Genomic DNA, 13,611 nt, shown 5'->3' with positions numbered 1-13,611 from the left:
TTGTTTATGAAAAGCAAACTTTCCATTATCAGATTTGACCCAAAGCTACATGTGCCTTGAGTCTTAAATCAATGTTGGTTGACTTGTAAGTCCCCTCTGAAATAGTCCAACAAGTCATTTTCAAGCTCTTCATTTTGCCTATTTAGCCCATCCTTAGTTATCGATGTACATGTAAAGAGAAGGTTGGAGGGGTTATGGATAGTGGAGAAGGTTGTCGTATGTTACAACAGGATATAGACAGTGCTCACTAGGGAGAGAGACTTTGACAAATGTGAGGTCAGCTTAGAACAGGCTAATGTGCTGGAGCATGTTGAGGTTAAGAAAGAGGTAGTGTTGGAGTTTCTGAAAAACATTAGGATAGATGAATGCCCGGGACCACATGGGATATACCCCAGGTTACTACGGGAGGTGAAGGAAGAGATTGCTGGGGCATTGACGATGATACTTCCATCCTCCCTGGCCACAGGAGCAATACCAGAGGATTGGAGGATGGCAAATGTTGTTCCCTTGTTCAAGAAAGGTAATAGGGATAATCCTGGGAATTCTAGACCAGTGAGTCTTGGGTCAGTGGTGGGCAAGCTATTGGAGAGGATTCGTAGGGACAGGATTTACGAGCGTTTGGAGAAGCATAGTCTTATTAGAGATAGTCAGCATAGCTTTGTGAGGGGCAGGTCATGCCTCACGAGCCTAATTTAGTTTTTTGAGGAGGTGACAAAACAAATCGATGAAGATAGATGTAGTGTATATGGATTTTAGTAAGAAGTTTGACAATGTTCCCCATGGTAGGCTCATCCAGAAAGTCATGAGGTATGGGATCCATGGAGACTCGGCTGCGTGGATTCGCAATCGGCTTGCCCACAGAAGGCAGAGGATGGTAGTAAATGGAGCGTATTCTGCCTGGAGGTCAGTGACTGGTGGTGTTCCGCAGGGATCTGTTCTGGGACCCCTGCTGTTTGTGATTTTTATAAATGACTTGGATGAGGAAGTGGAGGGGTGGGTTAATAAGTTTGTGGATGACATGAAGGTTGGAGGGGTTGTGGATAGTGTAGAAGGTTGTCGTAGGTTACAACAGGATATAGACAGGATTCTGAGTTTGGCGGAGAAGTGGCAGATGGAGTTCAATCATGAAAAATGTGAAGTGATACACTTTGGAAGAATAAACATGAAGGTGGAGTACAAGGTTAATGGCAGGATTCTTAGCAGCGTGGAGGAACAGAAGAATCTTTGGGTCTAAGTCCATAGATCCCTCAAAGTTGCTGCGCAAGTTTATAGGGTGGTTAAGGTGGCTTATGGTGTGCTGGCCTTCATTAGTCAAGAGATTGAGTTCAAGAGCCACGAGGTAATGTTGCCGCTCTATAGAACTCTGGTTAGATCACACTTGGAGTATTGTGTTCAGTTCTGGTCACCTCATTATAGGCAGGATGTGGAAGCTTTAGAGAGGAGGAAGTGGAGATTAACCAGGATGCTGCCTGGATTAGAGAATGTGTCTTATGATGAAAGGCTGAGTGAGCTAGAGCTTTTCTCTTTGGAGTGATGGAGGATGAGAGGTGACTTGATAGAGGTGTATAAGATTATGAGGGACATAGATAGAATGGACAGCCAGCACCTTTTCCCCAGGGTGGCAATAGCCAATACTAGAGGACATCTGTTTAAGGTCAGAGGTAGGTTCTTTATACAGAGAGTGGTGGGTTCCTGGAACACACTGCCAGGGGTGGTTGTAGAGGCTGATACAATAGGGACATTTAAAAGGCTCTTGGCTAGGCACATGGAAGTAAGAAAAATGGAGGGTTATGGACTGGGAGGAAAGGGTTAGATTGATCATGGAGTAGGTGTTCAGAAAGTTCAGCACAACATTGTGGGCTGAAGGGCCCATACTGTGCTACACTGTTCTATGTCCTATAAGTATTTGGAGGGGGGGGTGGGTGGAATTAAGTGTAGTCCTTCAAGCAGAGTTTTAAGTGAACGTTGAACAGGCTAATAACAGGCTAACTACACCCAGTGAGGCACTTTGTTGGAAAGTACAATGTAGCACCTCGCATGTCATATTGAATCAAGTATTCTGACCTATCAAAGCTTTTACTGGATATTTTAGAAACTGGCGTCTCTTTGCTGTATTTATTGGCAGATGTGCCCTCTTGCAGAATATTGGTATTTGAATATTTTTGTATTTTGAATTCACTTGCGGCTCAAATTTGTTTTGAAATCAAGCCAGCTTCAAATGAATTGTTTCAGGTGTGGATGCAATCAGCAGTATTGGAAATGTTGAGATAGATGATGGTGATCGCTTAATGGACTTGTCATGAAGTTGGTAATGCTTTGCATCAACAATGTTAAAGCTAAATGGGTGTCACTTTTAGTTTGGACTTCAGTTGTGAAGCCTTGGTGGTAGCCTTGTATATCGTCAACTGTACAGGTTCTAACAAATAGGACAGTTTTTTTAAGGTCTTCTAGTCTTATAAGATTTGCCAACATGACACGTTCTTGTCATTTAAGTGTGCTTTATGAAATGCCGCCTTAGTGTGTTAACGTGTGTGTGACTTTTTGGTTAAAACCCTTCTTCCCAAAGGGCTGAAATGTAGTTACAATTGTAATGTATGAAACATAGAAGCCAATTTGCATACAACAAGATCTCATACAACAAGATCTCACGTAACAGCAGTGAGATTAATGACCATATAACCTCTCTGTGTTTGGGAGTTAAATATTGGCCAGGATACTTGTCCTTTAAGGATATTGTCATGGAATTTATATCCACATGAGAGAAGAAATGTTTCATTGATTTAATCTCAAAGACAGTACCTCACTCAATGCTGCACTAAAGCTTCAGCATGTATTTTACACTTAAGTATCTGAAATGCAACTTGAATGCACAGCTTTCTGACTCCAGCAGGAGTAATCGTTCTGAACTAAAGGCAGGCGTGGTAGTATAGTGGTTAGCATAATGCTTTACAGCGCCAGCAACCCAGGTCCAAATCCGGCCACTGTCTGTAAAGAGTTTGTACGTTCTCCCCGTGTCTGTGTGGGTTTCCTCCGGGTGCTCCGGTTTCCTCCCACATTCCAAAGACGTACGGGTTAGGAAGTTATGGGCATGCTATGTTGGCGATGGAAGTGTGGCGACACTTGCGGGCTGCCCCCAAAATCACTATGCAAAAGATGTATTTCACTGTGTGTTTCGATGTACATGTGACTAATAAAGATCTTATCTTTATCTTTAAAGCTGCCACCAATATCCATCAAAAGCCTCACCAGAAGAAATCAGGCTTAGTGATGAATTAATTAGATTTGGCTTAATAAAAAGAAAACTGCCCAAGAAATCTTGGAAAGCATAAACTTTCGTTGGGGACAATACCAAGGAAACTAAAGACTCCAAAAGACTGACTTGTCTCTGAGCAGGCTCTTGGCTTGCTAAGAACATTTATCCAGACTTTTCAGGCACACACACCTTCAGTTTCAAAAGTTATCATACGAAGGATTGTTGGGAGCTTGACTACAGTATGAATTCTGAGCAAGTTAGATATTTTGTGAATTTGTAAAAAGGTGCCCTTTGCTCTGGAATGGTCACCACATTATTTAGGCCAGTCATTTACCCATGTGGTGTCATAAGAAAGTAAGAAATAAAGTGGGAGAAAGCCTTTCAGCCTTTTGTTCCATTCAATAAGATCTCTCGCCTCTATGGCACTTTCCTGCATCAACCCCATATTCCCTTGGTTCCCTTAATATCTAAAAATCTGAACCTTCACAGTCACCTTGAGTAGATGTTCCAAGATTTAGAAGGATGAGGGGTGATTCACTACCCTCTGGGTGAAGAAATTTCTTCTTATCTTGGTCCTGAATGGTTGACTACATGCAATGTATGAATTTTGTATGTTTCGATGAGATTGCCTCTCATTCTTCTAAATTCAAGACTGCAAGTGCAGAGTCTGCTGATTCTCTCCTCGTACAACAGACCCAATGTCCCAGGAATCAATCTATTTAAACTTTGCTGCACTTCTATTGCAGATCTTCCTTTGGTAGAGTGAGACCACACCTATACAGAATATTCCAAATGAAATCTCACCAGGAGGTGTGTAATTGGAGCAAGATGTACTACTCTTGTATTCAAATCCTCTTTGAGTAAAGGCCACCATGACATTTGCTTTCCTATTTGCTTGCTGTACTCATGTTGGCTTGTTGTTATTCGTGTATTCTGCTTGTCCTTAACCAATACCATAGACTTTCTTTGCTGAATTCTGGAATTTCCCTAATCCTGCATCTTGCTGCTTTTTTTTTTTGGGCAACATTGTAGGACTTTTCCTTTGATCTAATACTGTCTTTACTTCTCTTTGATAGCCAAAGCTGGACCACTTTTCCTGTTGGGTTGTTTTGCCTTCAAGGGATAGATATCACTTTAAACAAAGTATTAATTCTCTAAACAAGCATTAGTGATGTGGTATCTCTTATCCGTATATCTGAAATTACATGGTGTAATATTCTCAGGAGCTATGGTAATTAGAATTACCTTGCATAATGATAGAAATCATTGAAATGTCCATTCCTGTTACTAGTTACGTACCAGAACAGGCAAAAACTAATGGTTCTTGGTTCAAATCCAAATACAGTACACCTGGTGGATTATTGCTTGAAATTTTCCACGACTATTGGTTTGCTTCCCCTCTTGGAAACTAGAAGCTGGAAACTTCATAGTTGGACTTTGTATTTGTTTAGTGCCTGATGTGTGACAGTTTGTGAGACTGCCTGGGGGTTGGGGCAGCAGTGGGTGAAGTGAGTCTTGTCTGTGTATATGCAGTTAAAGAATTTTTATTATATAGTGGAACTCCAAACAAAGCTAAAGGCTCCACCCAACTTCATTACCTCCCGGCCACTTATCAGTTTCACTGCAAGTCCCCTTGCTGGGTAACTATCCAGTTGGTCTGCACGTTGGTCTCCATTCATCGACACTATCTAGAGCGGATTGTGAGTCCATTCCAAACTCTGGGTAGGAAAACTATTCCTGAAGTGGTAGTTGGTTTGTGTGGGCTTGAGACTCCTGTTAGATGTCAGTCCAGTATTTGGAGACTATATTTTGGTCTCTCCTCCCTAGAACTTCCTGGACTAGGACTTAAATCCAGCTCTTTCTGAGTCAAAGGCAAGAATTCCATCCCTGACCCCAAAGATTAATGTAGTGAAGCATATACCACTTGAACTCTCTGCCCTATGCTGCTACAGATCTTTCTGTATGGCATTATAAGTGTGTTTAAGTTCTGAAGTTCTGTGGTAGGACATCACCTGGCACGGGCCCATATCTCTATACAAACTTTCTTGCTTATTTTCAAAACTGACTTTGAAAATATTACACAACTCAAACTTGCCAAATTCTGAGCTGCAACTTATTCTTTCTTGTGTTCCAGGGACAAATTCTAGCTTTTTGTATTTGAAAATTGTAGACTTTTAAGTTCTATCTCATTCAATATAAGCAAAGGGAGAGCTTCCCAAAATTTAGAATTAATCAAATCTGAATTGGGGTCAGAAATCCAAGCTCATTTACTCTGATTACATTTAACAGAATTAAAATGACCAGCAGTGGCAAGAGAACGGTGTGAAATGTGCTTTGGAATGTGCTGTCTCAAGTAATGGAAGCAAATTCAGTTGTAACTGGGAATTGGATAAATGTTTGAAGGGCAAGCAATAACTGGGCCATATGTAAAGGCAGGAAAATGAGACTAATCGGATAGCCCTTTCAAAGAGTTGGCACAGGCACAAAGGGCTGAAAGGCCTAGATTATACTACAAAACTCTCCCATCGAAAGCCGTGGTCTAGATACTGATATCCAACTTCCAGCTGTTAACAATTGTAATTCTGTACATTCCTATTGCATTTAAGAGGCCCTACATTATTTTGCTTTATGCTTTGTCTCCCTTTTGTCTTAAAAGTACTTCAATTGCTACATCACTTTCATTTATTTTGTTTTACGAATGACTGATTCAGAGGGTGGAGTTCAGATGTAGGTTCCTGCCTAAACTGAACCAAAATTCAAGCCAAGGCCAAAGCTGAAACCATGAGTGTTGCATGCACACATAGAAAAATGGTGATCGGGCAAAGAGCATTCATGTCATGACACTCCACACTATGATGGCTGAAGCATCATAGAAATAGAACAGTACAGCTCAGGAACAGGCCCTTCAGCCAACAATGTCTGCACCGAACACGATGTCAAATTAAACTAAATCTATTTTGCTTGCACATGATCTATATCCCTCCATTCCCTGTATATTCATGTGTCTGTCTAAAAGCCTCTTAAACATCACTATCCTCTCTGCTTCCACCACCACCCCTGGCAGCCCGTTCCAGGCACCTACCACTGTGTGTGTTTGTGTGTGTTTAATATATTAAAAAAAAACTTGGCCCACATATCTCCTTTAAGCTTCCCCCCCACCCCTCACCTTTAAATACATGTCTAAGCACTTCCACTGGAGAGAGAGAGAGAGAGAGAGAGACACACACACACACACACACACACACACACACACACACACACACACACACACACACACACACACACACAAAATCTCTTGAGGCAAAAAAAACTGTTCCAAAAGTTAAGAGAAAGACCAGACAGATCATGTTGCACCCAGCTGCTGCCCAGACTTTTGTTTTTTCTGCCTCTCCCCAGCCACACCCACCCCCCACCCCAACTTCCTGCAGTATTCACTTGCTATATGCAGTGACCCTTCACATTCAAGAATCACCTACCGAGATGGAGCAAGCTCTAAGAGACAACAAGTGGGCTTCTGGTGTGGTATCCAGACATAAAGCTGAACGGCTGGATGTAAATGTCACCTAGACCCACTCTCCAGTTTGTTAGTGCTCTGGCACCAAGCTCAACGACAAGTCTGTCAATGGAGTGGCAGGTCTGATGAATCAGCATTTGACCTCCTAGGTTGTTTTGGAATCAATGGTTGACCATCATCTTGATTTCACCCAATAACTAAAAAAAATCCTGCTCTGATCTCTTCACTTGACCAATCCAGAAGACTGCATAAATAAACTGTAAATTTGTTTAACATCCTTAAGATCTCCCAGCTAAGCAGCTGTCCTGCTTCATTTAGAAGGAGTGCAGAGTGAGCACCATCACACTATTCAGAAAGCCATTCCAGAACCTTGCTGCTCTGGGAAAAGAGCAGCCTTGCATTTGCCTATTCACTATATTTGCAATACTTAAATAAATTACCCAAATGGCAACCAGCATTCTGTATGTGTATAAACTGAAGCAAAATAATTTTGGGAGTGTTGGACGAAGGGGAACTTAGAGGAACCTGTTGCCTCCTGATGATTAGATGTGGGGAAATCTGTTTTGAATGTTGTTTAGGATAAAGTTCTGCTTTGCGTTTGATTGAAAGGTGTGCTCCTTTTTAATTTAAAGAAAATCCGGGGGGTGATTCTGTAGGTTCCATGGATAACTCTGCCGCAATGTGTACCAGAAAATCGGCAGATTTATTTCCAGGCATGCGGTTGACTCTCGATTTGCTTGGTTTTTATTACACTTGGCTGATCGAGTACAGCTGTGGCAGGCTTGAAGAATTTCTTCATTCTCAACAGCATAAACTGTACATTCTCCAAAAAGCAAGTGCCTCCACTCGTTTCAAGCAGTGCTTTAACAAGAGGCAGACATTTCATGATGCCCCCTTCTCTCAACTTTCAGAGGAAGTAGCTGTGAATGCCTTTTTTGTGGATTTTTAGTACAAGTACTAGGAGTTCTTGGGAAGAGTGAATACAGTCTTGGGCTTTGAAAGTTGTGGTAGGAGCAAATCTGAAAGGTCTGTGCATAAAAAACTTACTAGTTGCAAACATGCCAGGCCAGATCAAACCCAGTGTGAAGAGGCTTTATTATTTTTGATCTTACCACTCTTGGTTTTGTTGTCTTTTTAGAATTGGAGCGTGGCTTATGCCAATCAGAGAGTAGTTAAAATTGTATCTTTTTACTTTTCTTGAATAGACTGTGGGGGCAAGGTGGGTGCCAGGAAAATGCTGAGTTCATTGTGTTAGGTAGGGTTGGCTTTTGAAGTTGATCGGTATCACTCAGCAGATTCTGAGGATTTAGCAACTAAACTGCAATATGAAGGAAAGACACTTTTGTTCCAGCACTTAATATCTGCAGACCTCTACTTTCTTTCTCCATGCTTCTACAGTGCAAAAGTGAGCCTTTGAGCCAATTTTTGCAGGACAGGTCCAGAGCTAACCCTACAAGTTCTGTCATTCAGGTGGGTAATTTCCCCTAAAGCTCCTTGCCCCAGGTTGGCTGAACACTCCAGGGTTTCCACTAAATCTGCTTTCGATCCAAATGTTCAGTGCTGAATTGGCCTTGCCAAATGCATAATGAACTTTTATTCATGGTGTTAAATTATCTGAACTCTGACAACTTTGACTTTTTTTTCCTTTCGCCAGCATGCATCTTTTGATCCTGTATATTTCCATGAGTTGGAGACAGAATCAATCAATGAACAGCCAAAATATTTGGGTCTATCAACCCTCTCAGCAGTATCTATTGTATTTCCAATCACCAGTAACCTTGCCTTGCCCCTGCGTCTTGCTTATAGGTCATCCCATTCTGACCTGATGAAATCAGTGGAGACCTTCTTTTCCTGTGTTCTTTGCAATGCAGAGGGAATGAACCTATGCCACCTGCAGGCTGATTTTTGTAGCTGACCAAGGTTACAGCATATCTTTCAGTAGCTGTGAAGGTCATGACATTATTAAGCGTCTGTGGAACAAGATCCATCTAGACCACGCTGGAGATGTGCCAGATAAGCCTGTCTCCAATTCATATTCTAAATAAAGCAACTGACTGCTGCCACGTTTGCTGGGGAAATGCCTTTTAACAGTTTCCCAGTGGAAATGTAACACCAACCAAAGTGGGTTCACAATTTATCCCACCTGGCAGACTTCCCAAACATCCACGTCATTTTCAAATGAACAACAAACTTGCATTTATATATCATCTTTCATGCCCTGTGGATGTCCCAAAACACTCTGCAGCACTTTTGAAGTGTAGTCACAATTTTGCTCAGTAGGCATACATGGGGGCCAGTTTGTGTAGGTTTTGATAACAGGAATGAGGTAACTGAGCAGATGATCAGTTTTGATGAAATCTAGGATGTTAAGAGATCCCTTTCCAAACCCTCCACCCCTACCCTCTATCAAACCCTCTGGATTGGCTCTGGGTAACACCACTCAATCTTTGGTCTTCACCCAAGCGAGCAGAGCCTCTGTTTCAAGTCCACTCTGGAAGATGATGCTCTCTCGATTGCAGTCCTGAAATGTCGCTGGCCGAGCTTCTCATGGTGCGCAATGATGCTGGTCATCCAAGTAACTTGGTCATCTTGCATCCACGCTTGTTTGTTGAGGACCTGAGGACAGGACCACAAGCAGGCACTCATAGTCCAAGCTGGAGGTTTGTGACTTGTACTGGTGCGTGCTTCTCCGCAACTTTACTGAGATGGGATCACGTGGGCGTTGTCTGATTTCCTATTTTGCAGCAAATAAATATGGAGAGTAACAGTCATAACGAATTCCACAACTCAACCTTGTGTTCTCCTCAAGGAAATTATAAACCTTTTTTATGAGCTGACCTCTTCCTTTCTGGCTTGCTGTTCTTTCTAGCTTCTGAAAGTTAAAACCTAATTGCCCATCTTCTCTGTTTTCGGATTGAGGCCATAAGATTGCAATTCTAGTTGCTTAAATTTTAAAAGAAACCTCACCAACCGATGAGGCCATCACCACCCACCTCCACCCTCTGTTCCTCCCCCAATACCTGCTCTCTCTTTCTCTGCCAGATTTTTATTCCAAGCCTTGCTGTTGCTCCAAGGGCTGTGACACTGACTTTTTAGGCAATGATTCATGAAAAGGCTGGTCAGTAATCCTTTCCTCTCTGTTTTTAGGTGTAGTTTTTTTTTAAAGAAAGCATCTGTTCTCAAGATGACTGGGGACCAACCTGATTGATGGACCTGGGATGATTCAAATGACCCTCTCACTTTCAGCTCCACAAGCTAGCCCGTCTGGCTTTAATAAACCTCATCAGTAGATTTGTAGCCTGTTGCTTTTTTAATATAAAACCTGTGTGAATTTGCCCACTGTTAACACGCAGCACTTAAGCATAACTCGATCCGTAAATTCATTCTGTGAAGGGAGAGGAAAATGATCAAAAATCCTGAAATGTAACACCATGCAACAGCTGGAGCCACATCTGGTGGTGCTGTGTCTGCTTGCTCTCTGGTACTAATTTATCTCTTTTGAGGGGTCTGATTAGTGTGGGAGGACATGGTGAAACTCTGAGAAGCAACTGCTTCTTTAGACTATTCTAGTATTGGACATCCCATTTTGGTGAAGCAAGAATCTGCATGAAAGCTGTCTCTATGATATTGAGCCAAATGGTGCTAGATGCATCCCGTCACCCAGACATTCCACCCATGGACTCTGCGTATTTACCTAGACTGGATGCAGAGTGCTGATGGATCTGATCCTCTACACTTGAGATGTGTACACTGAGGTGTGCCAACACCTCAGCAGGTTTAATGCTAAAAACCCTGTCCCCTAGGAGCCCCTAACAATCTTCGAAAGGAGACAAAGCTGGAGATGGAGCTTCATCTCCTGTTAAAACCTGTTAACTATTTCACAAAGATGTATAAAAGCTGTTTAAAATATATTAAATTAAAAATTCAATATAATTACTTGCCACACTAAAATAAAGACACTAAATATAAAATAAGCAAAAAACAAAGTTTTGTATTTTCTTTCCCATTAAGATGAAAGGGACCTACAATCCTATGCCAGCTCTGTTGCATCCAGCTATAGTGTGGTGTGAGGGATGCACCAGGTACTGCCAATTAACATGCCTCAGACTTGCAGTGGGACATGCAAGTCTGAGGCTTGCTTACTTGTTGTGGAGCAGATGAATACTTGTGATGCTTTTGGAACTGGTGGATGTAGCCAACCCAGTTTGTCCCATTTCCAGAGTGAGTGAAACCCATTGTTACTACCCTTCCAATTCAGGTGGCACCAGTCACAGCACAGTGAGAGAAGTTTTTATAGTGCTTGCATAATTGGTGCTTTAGGGCTTCCTTACAGGTGGTTATAATAATTTCCATAAATTATTCATGCAGCCTACTACATCTTGTTCACCATTTGGTGTAAGCTTTTTGCAATTAATGCAAAAGATACTGCTGAATGCTTGATGCTCCTATTTGAAGACAACCCCCATACCAATCAGTCATCTACAAAGCCGGATTATGTTGTAGCCCAGATCTTTCAATGATGAGTTGGTAGCAGGGGTTGAGTTTGTAGGACAGTATTGAAGATGGAAGAGTTCTTGTTCAGATGGAGTGTTAAATCAGAACCTCTTCTGCCCTCTCTATCAAAGATCTCTATCTGAAGGATAGGGGTTCTCCCTGGTATGTTGACCTACGTTCATCCCACAACTAACAGCATCAAAAAATGCATTACTTGATCATTCTATATACCACCTTCGGTGCTGTATTAAAATGGATGACTAGTGTAACTATACTGGCCAAATGTATTTTATATCTGCTTGTCAGTTTTTAAATTTGGTTTTACTTTCAGTTTATTATTGGCAGAAAAAAATGATTGCATAGGTCTGTGCTATGGATTTGCTGTGGTCCAGCACAATGTCAGAACTATTTAGGTTATTCAAGCAGTGCATTGCAAACATTCCTCAAAGGCAGTCAAGCTCCCTTTTTACACGTAATGAAAAAATAATGTGCTGAAGAAAAAAAAACCCTCCTAATTTTATGAATTGATTGAAAAGCATCTTTCGTTTAAAAGAAATGTTTTACAGAATTGGGCAGCAAAAAGAATTCTGTAATCTGTTACGGATATTGATATTCAGTAATATTTTACCTGGCAAGTATGTTGTGACTTAAATGAATGCCAATTGCTTAAAAATTGAAGGGGAATAAAGGTTTGATGTATCTTAAGAATCTCATACAGACACACACTGTATGCTTTTCCTCAGTAGATGCTGACAGTTGTAGGACTTTGCATAAAAATAAGAAAGAAAAATGTCAATTTCTATATTACGTGCGTGTCTGGAACCTCTGTTCAAACGGTAAGTTGGCAGGCTAAGAGCGTTAAAGAAATTGCTTCAATTCTTTACCACTTATAAAGCAACTAGGGATTTGGATAGGGATCCATATGGCCCCTAGGTGAATCAAAAGGCCCATATATAACATTTTGGGAGAGGGCTGGGTTGAAAAATTTAAACTGGCATATTCCTAAAGTCACCATGCAGGTTTCTGTGTGGATTCAAAAACAGAGTTAAAAGTGATCAAAGAAGAAAACGTTCATTGCAGTTCTACAGGGGAGGTTAAACAGGAGAGTTTTACAGAGACAAACATGCAAAAATGTGGACCCTACAAAATGGGTGAATTGAATGAATACAACTGATATATACTTTCAATATCACTACTACAAAGACAGCAATTTAAAAAAAAGTGAAAGTCTGAAAGGTCAAATAGAAATTAGTAGCCAATACTCTGAAATAATGAAGCCTTCCTTTCTTATCTTTTTATATAGTGACTTTCAGGACTTCCTAGATAAGTAATTTTTTCACACAGTTGCTGTTGTAGGCAATACGGTAGTTAAATTATGCACAGTAGGTTTGGTTTAGTTATTCATTGAAGGTGAAATATTGACTGGCAGGTGCTTGGAAGTGAAGGAAGAAAGGCTTGACACATCTTGGGAGACTTGGAAAATCTCTATACTTTTATAGTGTCATAGAACATAGAATGATACTGCAGAAAAGGAGGACATTCAGCCCATCCTACCTCTGCTAGTGCTTTAGAATTATCCAGTCCATCTCATCCCACTGTTCTTTCCTTGTAGCCCTGTGGGGTGGGGGGGACGGGATGGGTTCACTTATCCAATTCTCTTTTGAATGTTACTTATTAAATCCTACATTCAGCTAGTCTGTTCCGCACTTGCTCCGCTTTTAAAGTCTCATGTTGCTTCTGGTTCTCTTTATCAGTCACTTCAAATCTATCATCTCTGGTTATCAATCTTCTCTTTCCTTAATCAAAAAAAATTGCCTCTGATTTGTTTCTGCTCCAAGGAGAACAACCTTAGTTTTTGCGATTACTTTATGTAACTGATGGTCCTATTTTAGTAAATCTCTTCTGCATCCTCTCCAACATCTTGATATCTCCAAAAGAAAAGTGGTGTCCAAACTTGAATATGATTCTCTAAAGCTGAGGTTAAACAATATCCTTTAATAACTGTTCAGTGTAACTTCCTTGCATTTGGACTGTCTTTACAAAGCCACAGGTTCTGTTGGCCTTTCTTGCAACAGCTTTCTCAACATGTCCTGCTGCCTTCAAAGATTTATGTCTATGTCCATGTCCAAGGATCTCTGCACCCTGTTAAATTGCAGTTCACGTAGCTCCTCCTCATATATCATATTTGATAAGATACTTATTAGTCACACGTACATCGAAACACACAGTGAAATGCGTCTTTTTATGTTACTGAGAATGTGCTGGGGGCAGCCCTCAAGTGTCGCCACTCTTCCAGCACCAACTTAGCGTGCCCACAGCTCCTAACCTGTATGTCTTTAGAACGTGGGAG

The 13,611-nt window shown here is 41.3% G+C and overlaps 1 protein-coding gene across 3 annotated transcripts in view; it reads left to right on the top strand.

Moving 5' to 3' along the window:
• nkd2b (NKD inhibitor of WNT signaling pathway 2b) overlaps window positions 1–13,611 on the top strand; it is a 100,383-nt gene that overhangs the window by 15,524 nt on the left and 71,248 nt on the right. The window lies entirely within an intron of this gene.

Source organism: Pristis pectinata, chromosome 5 (genome assembly GCF_009764475.1).
Source record: "Pristis pectinata isolate sPriPec2 chromosome 5, sPriPec2.1.pri, whole genome shotgun sequence".
Taxonomy (NCBI): Eukaryota; Metazoa; Chordata; class Chondrichthyes; order Rhinopristiformes; family Pristidae; genus Pristis; species Pristis pectinata.
The sequence above is the reverse complement of the archived record's forward strand: the minus strand, read 5'-3'. Positions and strand labels throughout refer to the sequence as shown.